We start from the raw sequence: 17,174 nt of genomic DNA on the forward strand, positions 1-17,174 counted from the left end.
TGTATACATGTGTATATATATAAATGTGTGTATATATACTTATATAATATAAATATATATATACATATAATATATGTATATATATATATATATATATATATATATATATATATATACATATGTATGTATACCGGTATATATACATATATATAATTATCATCCAGTACATATCTTCCTCCATTTTCGGTGTTTTTACTTCCTGATCCTCCTCCACTTCCCCTTCCTCCTCCTCCTCCTCCTCCTCCTCGTTTCCCTTCCTACACTTAATTCTCCCCTTCCTCTTTTTATACTCCCTTTCTCTCTTTACATCCACTTCTTTCTCCTCCTTCCCTCCTCCTCTTCCTCCTCCTCCTCCTCCTCCTCCTCCTCCTCCTCCTCCTCCTCCGCTTGACTTTTCTCCAGGGGGCGTCTCCCCCGCCCATTACATGCCTCGTAACCTTGTCTTACCCGCTATGGCGTCCGGGCACTAGTACTATTTCCCTCACCCTCCTCCCCTCTCCCTCCTCCTCCCCTCTCCCTCCTCCCTTCTCTCTCCTCCTCCCTTCTCTCTCCTCCTCCCCTCTCTCTCTTCCTCCCCTCTCTCTCCTCTTCCTCTTCTCCTCCCCTCTCTCTACTTCCCCACCTCTCTTTCTCCTCCTCCCCTCTCTCTCTCCTCCTCCCCTCTCTCCTTCCCTCTCTCTCCACCCCTCTCTCTCTCCTTCCCTCTCTCTCCTTCCCTTCTCTCTCCTCTCCCTTCTCCTCTCTCTCTCCCACCCCTCCCTCCTTCTCTGTCCTCCTCCCTTCTCTCTCCTCCCCTTCTCTTTCCTCCCCTGTTCCTCCTCTCATCTCCCTCCCCTTCTCTTTCCTCCCTTTTCCTTTCTTCCCTATACCCTTCCGCACCCCCCCCCCACCGGGCCTCTCCCACCCCAAGCACCGAAACCCTTATTCGTTTGTATATATATATATATATATATATATATATATATATATATATATATATATATACATATATATATATATATATATATATAATAGATAAACTAACGAATAAGTAGTGTAGATCAGTAAGGTAGGTAAATGTTAAAAACAGATAACTGAAATTAAATTGGAATCCATCAGTTAACTACATTAGACGATTTTATTCAGGCAACGATCTGTGTCTGGAGAATTACTTACAGATGTATATGTGTATATATGTGTTTATATATATATATATATACATATATATATATATATATATATATAGAGAGAGAGAGAGAGAGAGAGAGGCAAGTATATATCATAATTTACCAAAGGCCTTTTCCCCCTTATAAGGGGGGGTAGCCAGCCAAGGCATGAACCCACCCTACACTCATCCTACAACCATCCAACCCACATCCATTCCCCCCTTCCCCCCTTCCCCCCCCCAACAACCCCCCTCCCACAATCCCCCCCACATCCCCTGCTGGGGTCATAAGCAATATATATACAACCTACCCTTTCTTTTCTACAACTTAATAACAACAACTTCAACTTCGACGTTACTAGCTTTGAGGCTATCGACTACGGTAATGTTGATTTCCTTAAAGTTGAATAAAATCGGCTGACGGCAGGTAGAATGCGCCCAATCACCAGCAACAGAGGCGGCGCTACTTAAGCTCATGTGATAGATCACGCCCGCACCGCCTGATAGGACACGCCCATGCTAAAGAGGACGCGCCCACGCCTGATAGGGCACGCCCAATAGGCTACGCCTATGCTTGACATTGTGTGCATATGTGTGCGTGTGTATGTGATTTATACACACACACACACACATATATATGTATATATATATATATATATATTTATATATATATATATATATATATATATATATATATATATATATATAATTGTATATGTGTGTGTCTGTGTGTGTGATTCACCATGGTCTTGGATCACGTGTTGGAATCGTGATCGACAGCTACTACCCTCCCGGAAGAGAGCTCAGAGCTCATATATAACCCATCTATGGGTAATAATGTGACCTTACGCGGACACACACTTCCAACTTCCCTCCTACGAGAGTTGGAGTACCGGCTCGCTGCGCAGTGATACTGAAATTATTTCTGCCCTGGTCGGGATTCGAACCCGGACCGCCGTAGTATGTGTGTGTGTGTGTGTGTGTGTGTGTGTGTGTGTGTGTGTGTGTGTGTGTGTGTGTGTGTGTGTGTATATAGCGTCCGACCTCCTTCAGTAGGAGAACGACTGAAGTCGCTGAAAACGCAGACGCCTTCAGGGTCTGTCGTGCTTCGTCGCACCCGACATGACGTCACGTTGGGGAGTGAGCAAGGTCGTGTGACGTCACGGAGCACGCGCGGCGATGATATCAGGTCATCGGAGTCTGTCACCTGGATTTGTATAAACACACACACACACACACACACATACACACACACACACACACACACACACACACACACACACACACACACACACGACGCAATGGCACAGTGGTAAAGTTCCCGGCCGCCACTACAGCAGGTCCGGGTTTTAATCCCGCCCAGGGCTGAAATAATTTCAGTATCGCTACGCTGCGGGTTTTTACTCCAATTCTCATGGACGGGGAGTTGTGTGTGTGTGTGTGTAAGGTCACAGCATTATCCATAGATCGGTCATATATGAGCTCTGAGCTCTCTTGCGGGATGGTAGTAGTTGTCGATCACGGGTCTAACACATGATCCAAGACCATGGAGAATCACACACACACACACTTGTCCTTCATGTATCACCCAGACGGACACACTTTATAGCTTTTGTTTTGGCGAGCGGTAGATGATTTCCGGGAACGGACCGTTTTGGTGTCAGTTCTGCAGTGGTTCTCTCCACCCCCCCTCCCCCTCTTCCCCCCCGCCTTCCTCCCCCCTCTCCCCCCGCACGTTGCTTTGTACTTCGAGGTCATCCGACAATATTTTGATGTGGTCCAGTCGCGCTTTGTAGAGGTCCTCTGCTTTTGTTTTGCTTTGCCATTCACCATGCAGGTCCATTGGGTGCTTTTAGTGTTCCACATCGGCTCTGCGTTAGACCAGGAGTGCTTTGCTGGCCCACAAAGGACTCTACGTGTGCTTTGTTGGGTCAGCAATACTTTAACGTTCGATATGTACATATATATATATATATATATGTATATATATATATATATATATATATATATATATATATATATATATATATATACACTTGTCACGTGCTAGCGCAGGTTCGAGTCCTTGGCTGCACCACGTTTCAATTTCTGCATGTTGGCCTCCTCGAGTTTTCCGATGTTGATGGCTTAGAATTAAAGTGAATTGTGGTTGAGAAATGTATATGTATATATATATATATATATATATATATATATATATATATATATACACATTTATCAACCACAATTCACTTTAATTCTAAGCCATATTTCGTCTATCAACTGTAGCTCTCTTCAGGAAAGTGTGTGTGTGTGTGTGTATGTGTGTGTGTTGGGGGTTCTAAGTTGTTTGTGGTTCGTAAAAGCTTTGGTGGGCCATGGGTTGCATTTCGTCTGTCTGTCCGGTTCTCTTTTGGTCCTTTTTTCGTGTGTATTCCCCGGTCACACCAGTACTTTACGTTTGATCCTGAATTCTTTGTACAGTACCCCTTGCGTACTCCGTCGACCTTGTGTCATACTTTACAGGCTTTATTCTGTCCCACGCCACACCGTTTTATTCAGCCTTCCTGGAAGAGGTTTAGACTCTCAGTCAAATCCCTCAATCCGATATGCTAAATTGTGTGTGATTCACCATGGTCTTGGATCACGTGTTGGACTCGTGATCGACAGCTATTTCCCTCCCGGAAGAGAGCTCAGAGCTCATATATGACCGATCTATGGGTAATGCTGCGACCTAACACGCACACACAACCCAACTCCCCACTCAGGAGAGTTGGAGTAACGACTCTCAGCGCATCGATACTGAAATTATTTCAGTCCTGGGCGGGATTCGAACCCAGACCTGCTGTAGTGGCGACTGGGAACTCTAACCACAGCGCCATCGAGTCGTTTCTGTGTGTGTTTATGTGTATCACTGTTGAGACTTACTGGCGCGTTAGCGAAGGTAGTCGACGAAGACTTGCGTCTTCATCCACGTTCATTCTTTGCTTCTTTGGCACAAAGAGGGCTTCTGAAGAAGCCTTGTGTGCGAAGTTCGTCACGAGCTCGCGAAGATCAAGACTCTGAGGTCTTCTTGGTTGCCTTCGGCGTGTAGCCGACGTGTCGCCGCGCCTCAATCTGGCACCTCTGAGACTATGTCGTAGCACCTTCAGAATCGTGATGCTCTTTAAGAAATTTTGGTTTTTCCAGTTGAAGGCTGTGGTGATGTTCTGTAAGAAATTTGATTCGTTACGACTGAGGACAGAGGTGATGTTTTATTATTATTATTATTATTTTTATTATTTTTATTATTATTATTATTGTTATTATTTACGGATGAAGGCAGAGGAGATTTTCTTTGTTTTTTCCAGCTGAGGGCTGAAATGATGTTCTTTAAGAATTTTTCTTTTTCCGTCTCAAGACTGAGGTTTTTAAGGAGACAAAGAGATGACTTCTGATCCACAAAAAAAAGTGTCTCTTTTCCCCAATTACTTTGGGCATCCTTTTTTGCCCTGTGCTTTATGACCCTCTTATTTGTCATTTCTTTTGGACTCTGCATCGTCCTGTACTTTTTACAGTGTTTTGACCTGTGTTTAAGCACATTTGTTTTGACTGGTAACCACTGTCACGTTGGTGAAAATCGGCTCAACATCAAGTGCATCATGTTCACGTATTCCTTCTGCAGTAGCACTTTCTCTAATCGTCTCCTACGTTCGTTAATCACCTCACCGCATTCGATGTAAAAGGTTAAACCTATCTCGGTTAAGCCTTGTCACAGTTTTTGACGGTTTAAGTATGTTCTGGCTGCCGTCAGGCGATTTTATTCACTCAAGGGAAAATCAGTCCATGTAACAGCACAGCAAAACTGTGTCGAGGAAGCGAATTCTTTGGTGAGTCTTTATCAACAGAAGACGAAATTTAATATGACTTAACTCCAACGTCATTCTCCATGCCCTTCAAAAAAAAAAGAAAAAAAAAAAAAAAAAAAATCGGGTTTGTGTTCTCTTTACTGATACCTAAAGGTGACGTGCGACCATAAGACACCGGCAGAACGATCTTGTATATGGTCCCAAAATCCTTGGTGGCCTCCGTTCACGGTCGATGGACCTCAAGTACTCTGTCCTCCCCCCCCCCCCCTTTTTTTTTTTTTTTTTTTTTTTTTTTTTTTTTTTGAGACCTCGAGGACTGGGGGAGTGGGATAGAGATGGGCGTCTCCCAGCCCACCCGCCCGGCCGCCCGCGTCCCCTCCCCTCCCTCCCTCCCTCTTAATGACCAGGCTACCCCCTCCTGCCGCCTCTCCCCCGGTTCCTCGAAGTAGAACCCCGGTTTTCAGAAGAGAACGCAACCAATCCTGAAGCTTGTCAGCCGCGATATGAAAATAGGGCCGTTCCTGAAATAGACCAACTTTTCATGAAGGAATGCAGAGACTGCAGTTTTGATAAGCGAAAAAAGAAGGAGGGTTTTTTATTTTTATTTGCAGAAGGAAATGTATGTATTATGAATGTTGTTATATTATTACAATTCATTATCATCGTTACTGTTATCATTATTGTTATTATTATAATCATTATTGTTATTATATTGTTATAGTATTGTTATTAATAGTATCATAATTGTTGTTATCATTATTGTCATTATTATTAATATATTATTATTATTTATTATTATTATTATTATTATTATTTATTTTTCTATTATTATTATTATTATCTTATTAATATTATTATTATTATTTTATTATTATTATTATTATTATAATTATTATTATTATTATCATTTTATTATCATTATTATTTTATTATTAATTATTATTATTGTTATTATTATTATCATTATTATTATTGTTATTGATGTTATTGATGGATTCAGATCGGGCGTCCCCAGATTAGACTGTATTCTTAAAATAGGTGGGCACAGCCCCAAAATAACACTTTCGCTCTTGTCTGCGAACGCACCTGAGGCACTTTGTGGCACCAAGTGCCTCAGGTGCCTGGCCCTCCTCTCCCTCCTCTTGTAATAAAACCTCCTCCTCCTCCTCCTCCTCCTCCTCCTCCTCTTCCTCCCTCTCCTCTTCCTCCTTCTCTTCCTCCTCCTTTATTACCTCCTCTTTTTCCATCTCTTCCTTCATTATTACCTCCTCTTCTTCCACCTCCTCCTTCCTCCCCTTCTCCCTCATCTTGTCCTTGTCCTCCACCTTACCCTCCTCCCTTCGTTTTCTTCCTCCACCGCTTCCTAATCAACTTGTGTCCACCTTGAACGTCATCCTCAAGGTCGACCTGAGGTGACTGACCTGGTCGTTGTAGGTCAAGACTTGGGAAGTCAGGTCCAAGGACATATATATATATATATATATATATATATATATATATATATATATATATATATTTTTTTTTTTTTTTTTTTTTTTTTTTTTAACAAAATCGGTTGACGAGAGCTAGAGTATCCGAATGGAGTACTGGAGTTAATAGAGGGGAGGGTTGGGAGTGGGAGTGATTTTAGTTTAATAAAATCTCGTGACGGCAATCGTGTAATGAATATCTGAGTTTCTTTTTTGCCTATGGGAGGTCTGCACTTGAGTGTCTTCCGTCGAGTCGTCCTCAGCTTTGCCAAGGGCGAGGATCTCCTTGACTTGGAGGTTGTCCTTACTTCGCGCTCGCACACACACACACACACACACACACACACACACACACACACACACACACACACACACACACACACACACACACACACACACACACACACACACACACACACACACACACACACACATTCGTTCTAGGCTTCCTTTGCTATATATGACTGTCCCGTGCCTATTGTGTGTGTGTGAGATTGTGTGTGTACAGTTCTAGTAATTACTGGGTCATAGATTCAGTTATTGCTTAGAATCGATTGTGAGTGTTTGCGTGCGCGCGTATGTGCATGCATGATTTTTTTTTTTCTTTTTTTTTTTTTCTTTTTTTTTGCTTGATTGCTCCCTTGCGTTGCCACGGTACGTACCTGATCGATGGGGACCACCTTTTGCTTGCTTGAGTCTCCTCGTGCTTGTGTGATTCACCACGATCTTGGATCACGTGTTGGACTCGTGATCTACAGTCATTTCCCTCCCGAAAGAGAGCTCATAGCGCGTATATGACCGATCTATGGGTAACGCTGTGACCTTACACGCATACACACACCCAACTCCCCGCTCACGAAAGCTGGAGTAACGATACTGAAAAAATTTCAGCCCTGGGTGGGATTCGAATCCGGACCTCCGTAGTGGCGGCCGGGGACTATACCAACTGCGCCATCGAGGTCTGTGTGTGTGTGTGTGTGTGTGTGTGTGTGTGTGTGTGTGTGTGTGTGTGTGTGTGTGTGTGTGTGTGTGTGTGTGTGTGTGTGTGTGTAGGTGTGAGTTTGCGTGTCTCTTCTTGTTGTGACACCCATTCCCACACTTGTCTTCCATCTTGCTTATTGAGATGTGAGGTCACAAAAGCAGAATAAAAGGAAGAAGAAGAAGACGAGGAAGAAGAAGAGAAATGAAGACGACGAAGAAGAAGAATAAAGAAGAAGAGAGAGAGAAAAGGAAGTAGTATAGAAGAAGGAAGACGAAAGAAGAGGCCAAAAGCAAAAGAAACAAAATAAGAAGAGAAGAAAGAAGAACAAGGAGAACAAGAACAACCTTCATTCAGGTGCATAACATCATAACTCAGAGGCTCTTTCATTGTGCTCCGTTGTATCTATCCTCCTCGCGTTCGTAATAATAGAAAATATATATTATTCTTTATATTCTATATTCTATGAGGATTGATGACATTCAAGTATTTTTATAAAATTACATATTCCTTTAATATATACTTATTCATTTTAATCTATTCGTATACATTAATTTATTTGGTTATTTATTTATTTGTTCATTAATTTACAAAGGATTACAAAGGCGGAGCATGCCGACAGGAGACCTTTTGGTCCATAACCAGGTCGAATGCGAAAAAACTATAATAATGATGAATAAAAATTATAATAATATAAATAATAAATAAAATAAATAAATGCATAGGTATAGTTAAATAATAAACAAATAGGTAAATAGTCAATAATTAATGAATTGACAGATAATTGGTAATCAATGAAAAAATATAATAATGATGAATAAAAATTATAATAATATAAATAATAAATAAAATAAATAAATGCATAGGTATAGTTAAATAATAAACAAATAGGTAAATAGTGAATAATTAATAAATTGACAGATAATTGATGATAAATGAAAATCAAGCAAATTTATCTATTTACTAAGGATTGTCATCCTTCGTTCGTACGGCTTCGTTCGATCCTTCTCTCATCCGCTTCCTCTCTCTCTCTCTCTCTCTCTCTCTCTCTCTCTCTCTCTCTCTCTCTCTCTCTCTCTCTCTCTCTCTCTCTCTCTCTCTCTCTCTCTCTCTCTGCATCCTTCAGTGCAATCACTGGCACTGTCATGTCAGTGCCTCCATCCAGCTTCAGTGACTGTTATCGTGCACTGTTGCCAAACAGCAGTGCAAGGAAGTGCAGTGATGCCAAGTATTGCAAAGGTTATTGCACTGTTGCCAAGTAGCAGTGCAAGGAAGTGCAGTGATGCCAAGTATTGCCAAGTTTATTGCACTGTTGCCAAGTAGCAGTGCAAGGAAGTGCAGTGATGCCAAGTATTGCCAAGTTTATTGCACTGTTGCCAAGTAGCAGTGCAAGGAAGTGCAGTGATGCCAAGTATTGCAAAGGTTATTGCACTGTTGCCAAGTAGCAGTGCAAGGAAGTGCAGTGATGCCAAGTATTGCAAAGGTTATTGCACTGTTGATGAACAGTGCAAGGAAGTGCAGTGCTGCCAAGTATTGCAAAGGTTATTGCACTGTTGAACAGTGAAAAGTCGTAACCTTGCAGTGATCACTGAAAGAGAGTTCTCTGCATCATTCCGTTGTCAAGCTTCATTGATTTTTTGCAGGCTAATGTTTATCGATTCTGTTTTGTTTTATTTACATCTTATCTCGTCTTTCTAAGAAATAACTAGCTGGTAGTCGTCTTGCATGTACGAGTAACCATCTAGATTGTGCCAATAACCTTCTTGTGTGTGTGTGTGTGTGTGTGTGTGTGTGTGTGTATTTACCTAGCCTAGTTGTATCTTACGGGATGGGGAGCTATGCTTGTAGTGTCCCGTCTTTGTATCTCGCAGTGCCTAGTTTGCTCTTAAATTCATGAATAGTTTTTGCAAACACTATTGTGTGTGTGTGTGTGTGTGTGTGTGTGTGTGTGTGTGTGTGTGTGTGTGTGTGTGTGTGTGTGTGTGCAGTTATATTAATTAGTGGGTCATATATTCTATTACTTAGAATTGATTGTGAGTATTGTTGCGGATAGATTCTTGCCTGCGTGGGTAGCCTTCTAGTTGGTGCGGGTAACCCTTCTTATTGGTGCGGGTAACTCTCTTATTGGAGCGTATGTAGAGCATACCAGACAGGCTCTGACTAGCTGAATAAAATCACCTGGCGACAGTCATAAGAAACAAATTAAAGTATTCTTTGGATTTGAGAAAAAAATAGACAAAAACTGGTTTACCAATTGACTGGTCAATGAATGGAATAGACTTAGTAACCATGTAGTTAGTGAGCGCTAAAACTACCGGTTGTTTTAAGAAAAGGTTAGACAACTTTATGGATGGGGATGGTAGGTGGTCATGGACATGGAACTGCCTAGTGTAGGCCTTATGGTCTCTTATGGGTTCGTGTGTCCTTCTGGATTCCTCCGGGACATTTCTTCCCACCGTGTGGCCTTCTTTGGCCAGTCGTCGCCCAGAAGGAGGAGGAGGAGGAGGAGGAGGAGGAGGCCAAACCGTTACGGAAGACTTCTGCCCTGATTAAAATCTTCCCAAAGAAGGGTGACTGTACTACTCTATCTCTGTCTCTCTCTTTCTCTCTCTTTCTCTCTCTTTCTCTCTCTCTCTATCTATCTATCTGTCTCTCTCCCCTCAAAAAAAAAAATATATATATATATATATATATATATACATATATATATATATATATATATATAATATATATACGTGTGTGTGTATGTATGTATATATATAAAATAAATAAATAAAAGATAAATAAGTAGGTAAAATGGTATATTATATGTAATATAATAGAGTACAATGTACTGTAGTATATGAATAAAAATAAATTGATAAATGAATGAATGAGTGGAGAGGTAAATAAATAAATAAACATAAATAAACGAATAAATAGAATTATTTACGCCTCAAAGTTTGAATACACGCGCTGGCTTTTCGCGTTTATGCTCTTCCTCCATTCCTCCCTCCCTCCCTCCCTCCCTCCCACCTCTCCGTCCCACACGCACTTAACACTCCACAGTCCACTTGCCCTACACCCCCTCCCCCCCTTCTCCCCCCCCCTTGCCCCTCCTCAATCCCCCCACCCTACCCCACCCATCACTGAGGACACTGCATCTACTCTCCCCAAGAGGCTGGGATGAGAGCTTCTGACTAAATCCCAACCACCTTGAGGACTCCTACAACGCTACTAAAACTGGTTAAATTTAGCCAGAATAAAATATCTGAATGGGACACTAGGGTTTCATGGGGGGCTATTTATAGCCCTACAACTATTGAGATTAATAAAATCGTCTAGTATTAGCCAGAAACAAGTAGATAAGAGTTAATCGACATATATGTCTGTGTGTGTGTGTGTTCCCATATTTCCCCCCCCCTGTGTATGAGCTCAAGGTTATCCTGTATCCCCCCTCCCCCCTTCCCCATCCCTCCCATCTTAGCCCCCTCCTCCCTCCTCCCCTCCAACTACTCCTTTGCCTGCATGCTTGCTTGTGCCTCCCCTCCCTCCCTCACTCCCTCCCTCCCTCCATCACTCCCTCCATCCCTCCATCACTCCATCCCCCCGCTTCTCGTCCAGCGCTATTACTCTTCAGTCTCCGTCTTTATGCTTGGACTCGTTCTTGTCTTCCCTCCTCCTCCTCCTCCTCCTCCTCCTCCTCCTCCTCCTCCTTTTCGCACTTTTTTCCTCTCCTCCTCCTCCTCTTCCTGATACTCTTCTTCTTCTTCTTCTTCTTTTTCTGCTTCTTCTTCGTCGTCGTCTTCTTCGTCTTCTTCAACCTCTTCTTCTTCAACTTCTTCTTCTTCCACTTCTTCCAAAAACTTCTTGTTCTTCTTTAACTTCTTTTTCAACTTCTTCAACTGGTTCTTCTTCCTCCTACGTATATTCTTCATCTTCTTCCTCTTTCTCCATCTCATATTCTTCTTCCTCCTCCTCTTTGTATTCCTCCTCTAATCCTTCACTCTCTTCTCTACTCTTTTTCTCTTTTCCTCCTCCTCCTCCTCCTCCTCCTCCTCCCCTCATCCTCCTCCTCCTCCTCACCCGCTCTCCATTCCTTAACAGGGAATAGTATCCTCCAGCCTTATGCAGTTAGAACTCTTAGTCGGTTAGCGGCTGGGGGGGAGGGGGGAGGGGGGAGGGGGAAGGGGGGGTGCTAACTTACTCTTTATAACAACATTTTCTCCATGACATGAGAGAGTGCTTGTGTGTGTGCGTGTGTGTGTGTGTGTGTGTGTGTGTGTGTGTGTGTGTACGTGTGTACGTGTGTACGTGTGTACACTCTCGGCCGACGGCTTCTGCATTGTGACTGTTCATCTATATTCGAGTTTATTTTTTATGTCTACATGCGTACGTGTGTATGTGTACGTGTGTACGTGTGTGTGTACTCTTGCCGGGTGTGCGTTTGTGTACATGGCTGTGTTTGCGTACATGGGTTTACATGTAGGAACGTGCCCTCGTGTGTGTGTGTGTGTGTGTGTGTGTGTGTGTGTGTGTGTGTGTGTGTGTGTGTGTGTGTGTGTGTGTGTGGGATGACCTTGACTGTATGGCATAGTAATAGTTAAGGATAGTATCTAAACAATCCCATTGAATGTAATTGTCTCTCGTATACTGACTCAAATCGCCTATTATTCGCCTGAACACACTATATCAAGTCCGACACTGAATAAAATCGCTTGACGACAGAGACAAAAAGCATAAAATTTGAGTGAAATACTCGACTTTAGTGTAGTTATCATAAGAGTTTACAAACATCAGATTGCGTGCGTGCGTGCGTTTGCGTTCGCAGAATCACATTTTGTGAGCAATGTAGATTTCGTCCTTGATTCCTTTATATACTCTATTCTGGTTAACCTCAGAAGATTTTATTCAGCTTTGGGTCTGCCATCGGGACAGAGAAATTCGTCCGTGCGTGTAATTCACCACCATGGGTCTTGGATCACGTGTTGGACTCGTGATCGACAGTTATTAACCTCCCGGAAGAGAGCTCAGAGCTCGTATGACCAATCTATGGGTAATACTGTGACCTTACACGCACACACACACACCCAACTCCCCGCCCACGAGAGTTGGAGTAACACCCCGCAGCGAAGCGATACTGATATATCAGCCCTGGGCGGGAGTCAAACCCGGACCGCCGTAGTGGCAGGCGAGAACTCTGACCACAGCGCCACGAGGGTAGTGCGTGTTCGTGCGTGCGTGCGTTCGTGCGTGCGTGCGTTCGTGTGTGCGTGCGTTTTCATATGGACGTTTGTAGACGAAATTTTACCTTCATTATATACTCTGGTTGCTTCAATCTCGCTACTGATGATACTTGAGCTAGTATGAGTGCTCTTGCGTGTGTGTGTGTGTGTGTGTGTGTGTGTGTGTGTGTGTGTGTGCGTGCTTGTGTGTTTGTGCGTGCGTGTGTGTGGGTTGCTGCTGCTGCTTTCAAGGTTGCGTTCTAAGTGCATCCTAGCCCATAGAGAGGCTTGTTGTGGGGCTACATGTTAGACTACTTGATTCTCTCTCTCTCTCTCTCTCTCTCTCTCTCTCTCTCTCTCTCTCTCTCTCTCTCTCTCTCTCTCTCTCTCTTCTTTTTCCTTATTTCCTTCTCTCTCGTTTCTGTTATCCATATTCATACTTTTTCTTTTTTTACGTTTTTCATTACATTTCTCTCTCTCTCTCTCTCTCTCTCCCTCTCTCTCTCTCTCTCTCTCTCTCTCTCTCTCTCTCTCTCTCTCTCTCTCTCTCTCTCTCTCTCTCTCTCATGCATACATGACTGAGTACATGCATGTTGCTAATCCTGTATGTGACCATACTGTGTGTGTGTGTGTGTGTGTGTGTGTGTGTGTTTGTGTGTGCGTGTGTGCGCGTGCGTATACGTACACAGAAACGCACACGTACATACATACATATATACACACATCCACATACATGAAAAAAAACACCCACACTCAGCAAGTAGGACCGATCGACTGGCCAACATCGTCATCTCCATAGTGTAGCCATTGTTGTGGGCTGCCTTTTTTTTTTTTTTTTTTTTTTTTTTTTTTTTTTTTTTTTTTTTTTTTTTTTCCCAACTGAGCCCAGGAGGCCAGAGCAATGCTTCCACGGGCCTCTGTCTGTCACCGCGGCCGCTTTCACGCCATGTTAGACCCCAGAGCACTCGCCCGCTCGCTCGCTCGCTCTCTGTGTGTTCCTATACAACTGCATGTGACACTGTAGCGGCCTCTCCCCCCCCTCTCCACCCCTCTCCTCCCCTCTCCTCCCTCTCCTACCCCCCTCTCCCTCTCTCTCTCTCCCTCTCTCTCTCTCTCTCTCTCTGTGTGTGTGTGTGTGTGTGTGTGTCCGTGCGTGTGTGTATCTACTCAATAATTGTATTTACTTAATAATAGTATACAGGAAAAGAGAGCCCTCCCCACCCTCCCTCTCTCTCCCTCTCTCTCTCTCTCTCTCTCTCTCTCTCTCTCTCTCTCTCTCTCTCTCTCTCTCTCTCTCTCTCTCTCTCTCTCTCTCTCTCTCTCTACGTGTGTGTATCTACTCAACAATTGTATTTAGTTAATAATAGTACACAGGAAAAGAGCAGCGATACTTGGGTCCTCTCTCTTATTCTCCAGTTCATCATACCAGCATATGTGTCTGTGTGGGGAGAGAGAGAGATAGAGAGAGAGAGAGAGATTACTCTCTTTGCTGCCATCGCCACTGTTGGCAAGAGCTGCTTCGTCCACTAAAATTGCTTGTTGCGGTCTCCCGACCGATTGCGGTCCCCCTATTGCGGTCCCCCCCGATTGCGGTCCTTCTGTGGGTGTGGTTTGTTTATCCAGTGACCAATTTACCTGTTGGGAGAAGCAGAGTGGTTATGTGGTCTCGTCAGCTCAGGTCCCGACTGAATGGAATCGTCTGGGGTCTGTCCCCGAAGAGTCTTTCGGCCCAAGAATTTTTTTTCCAAAAACATTCTTCACTATCAATGCGATCTAGGTATGATTTTTCCTTTTTTTTACTTATCCTCTTCCTCCTCGTCCTCCTCGTCCTCCTCCTCCTCTTCCTCCTCCTCCTCCTCCTCCTCCTCCTCTTCCTCCTCCTCTTCCTCCTCTTCATTCTCCATTTCCCCCTCCGATCCACCCTTATCCACTCACTCCCTCTTTTCATTTTCTTTCATCCACCCTCTTCAGCCTCCTTCCCCTGACACCCTCCCACTTCTCCTCTCCTCCTCACCTCCTCCTCTCCTCCTCACCTCCTCCTCTCCCCTCCTCCCTCACTTCCCCCTCCTCCCCCTCTCTACCCTTCTCCATCTCCCCCTTCTACCCAGATTCTTCCATCCATCCTTTTCTGTCGTCTTCACAGTATCTTCCTCCCTTTCTACGCCCCCTCCTCCCCCTCTTCCTACCCCTCCTCCATCCTCCATCCTCCATCCTCCTCCACATCTGGAGTTGCATGACTGACATTGTACCTACAGTTTCCTCTTCTCTTTCTTCTTCTTATCTGACTTTTGTTCTTTCCGCCTTGTCTTCCTTTGTGAACCTTTCCTTCTCTTGGTCTTAACTGACCTTGAACCGAGTCGCTGGACCAAAGGTCGGGCCTTATAAGGTCACCTGCTAGACCTTAGTTCAATGTTTGTGAATAAAAAAAAATCATTTTCATTTTGTCTTTATCTTTAATTTTATTTTGTTCTGTTTAATTGTGTCCTGTCGCTGTTCCCTGTGGTACTCCACGTATAACTCCCGCATTGTGATAATGAAGACCTTAGTATTACACATTCTCCTTTGTCGCCTTGTCCTTGATGAATACACTTGTCGCCACATATATCCTTCGTATTACACGATACATCGAACCTTTTTATTGGCCCCTTCGGTTAAGGCAGCCTTAGTTTTCGCCCGTCCCCTCTCCCCCGGCCTTTGTAAATTAGCACATGGGCCAATGCGCATTCGTCGTTTCACTGACCTTTGTCGGGCCTTGATACAACTTTATCTCGTGGGATCTTTTTCCCTTTTGTTTGTTTTTAGTTCCCTTGTCCTTTGTGAACGGTAATTACTTCCTTCCTTTGTCCTTTTTCCCTTTTTCTCTGATGTTTTCGTCGTTCTCTTCATCGTCCTCTCCTTTGTCTGCGTTTTCTTGTTTTCGTGTTTCACCTTTTCTTCGTCTTCTTCATATTTCCGTCATTTTCTTTGTCTTCTTTTCTTTCTTTATCTTCTTTTCCTTATTCTTATTTGTCTTTAGGTCTCCTTCTCGTTCAAATTCTTCTTCTTCTTCTTCCTCTTCATCTTCTTCTTTTTCTTCTTCTTCTTCATCTTCTTCATCATCTTCATCTCCATCATCTTCATCTTCATCATCATCATCTTTATCTTCGATTTTTTTCTCCACCACCTTCATCTTCTTCATCATCATCTTCAGCTTCTTCGTCATCATTTTCATCATTTTCATCATCTTCATCGGCATCTTCTTCTTGTTTGTTTTCTTTTCCTTCCTTACTTTTCCTACTAAAGTTGGATTCACGTAATCGGTCGGCCATGCTCTTCACCCCTCCCACCTCCCCCACAGTCTGCTTTCATGGTCCTCTCCATTCCTCCTCTTCAATTGCTCTCTTGACTTGATCATGCCCCTCTGCCTCTTCACTTACTCTCCCTCCTCCTCCTCCTCCTCCCTTCCTCCTCCTCATACCTCCTCCGTCTCCCCCCCTCCTCGTTCTTCAACCCCCCTTCTCCATCCCTACCCATTCCTTCTCCTCCGCCTCTTCTTCCCCCTCCTCCTCCTCCTCCTCCTCCTCCTCCTCCTCCATCTCCTGGTCCTCATCATGATTTCAGTCATCATCATCATCCTGATTATCATCGTCATCACCGTCATCATCATCACTATCATCTTCAAGAACATCAGTACCATTACCCACCCTTCTTCCTTTTCTCCTCCTCCTCCTCCTCCTCTTCTCCACCTCCTCCTCCTCCTCCGAGTCACACTCGACAAGTGGCCCGAATATCGTGACTTGAGCTCCCTCCATATCGTTAGAACTAGAATTACTTCTAGATATATATCAATGCTGAGGAGTCTTAGTCTGCTACCCCTACTTTTATTACTACCATTACTACAGTATTACTACTTTTACTCTTATTACTTGTAGAATTGTGTGGTGAAATAAATCAGGCTCTGTCAAAATCTACTTCGGTATGCGATCTACATGTTTCATTTATTCATTATAACTCAAATAAAACACTCTACGTATACATATAATTAAGATAGAATATTACCATTCATATGTACATTTACTATAACTATTACTATTATTACTTTCATTACTACATAGGAAATAATACTTTCATGAAGTCAACTGACCTGCAAATCCTTGAATCTGACATGACTTGACCTAAGGTCAAGTGGGTCAACTGGGACCTGTCGTGACCTTAAATTCTCTTCCACGTGACCTTGTGACCTGTCTTCTGACATGTATGTATATATATATATATATATATATATATATAATATGTGTGTGTGTGTGTATCTGTGTATGTCTATGTACATATGTATATGCTTTCGTGTTCTTTTTTGTACCATGCTTACGTTTACTATAGGCAAGCTAACTGTACCAGTTAAAACGAAAATAAAACTATCAACGTATGTCCTTGTAAGGTCATTACTACCATCATTGTTGTCAATAGAACCCACGCCCTGCCAACAATACCGTTACCGAATTCAGTGTCGTCCTTGCCTTGCCAACATTACCACCATCTTAGTGTGGTGAGTCTTCCCGTGCCCACAGAAGA

The 17,174-nt window shown here is 43.3% G+C and overlaps 1 protein-coding gene across 12 annotated transcripts in view; it reads left to right on the top strand.

Annotated features, from left to right (window-relative positions):
- LOC143022150 (uncharacterized) overlaps positions 1-17,174 on the top strand; it is a 630,899-nt gene that overhangs the window by 402,542 nt on the left and 211,183 nt on the right. The gene's annotated exons all lie outside the window — the stretch shown is intronic.

The sequence above is a fragment of the Oratosquilla oratoria genome, chromosome 44 (genome assembly GCF_046742065.1).
Source record: "Oratosquilla oratoria isolate Oo_2021 chromosome 44, ASM4674206v1, whole genome shotgun sequence".
NCBI lineage: Eukaryota > Metazoa > Arthropoda > Malacostraca > Stomatopoda > Squillidae > Oratosquilla > Oratosquilla oratoria.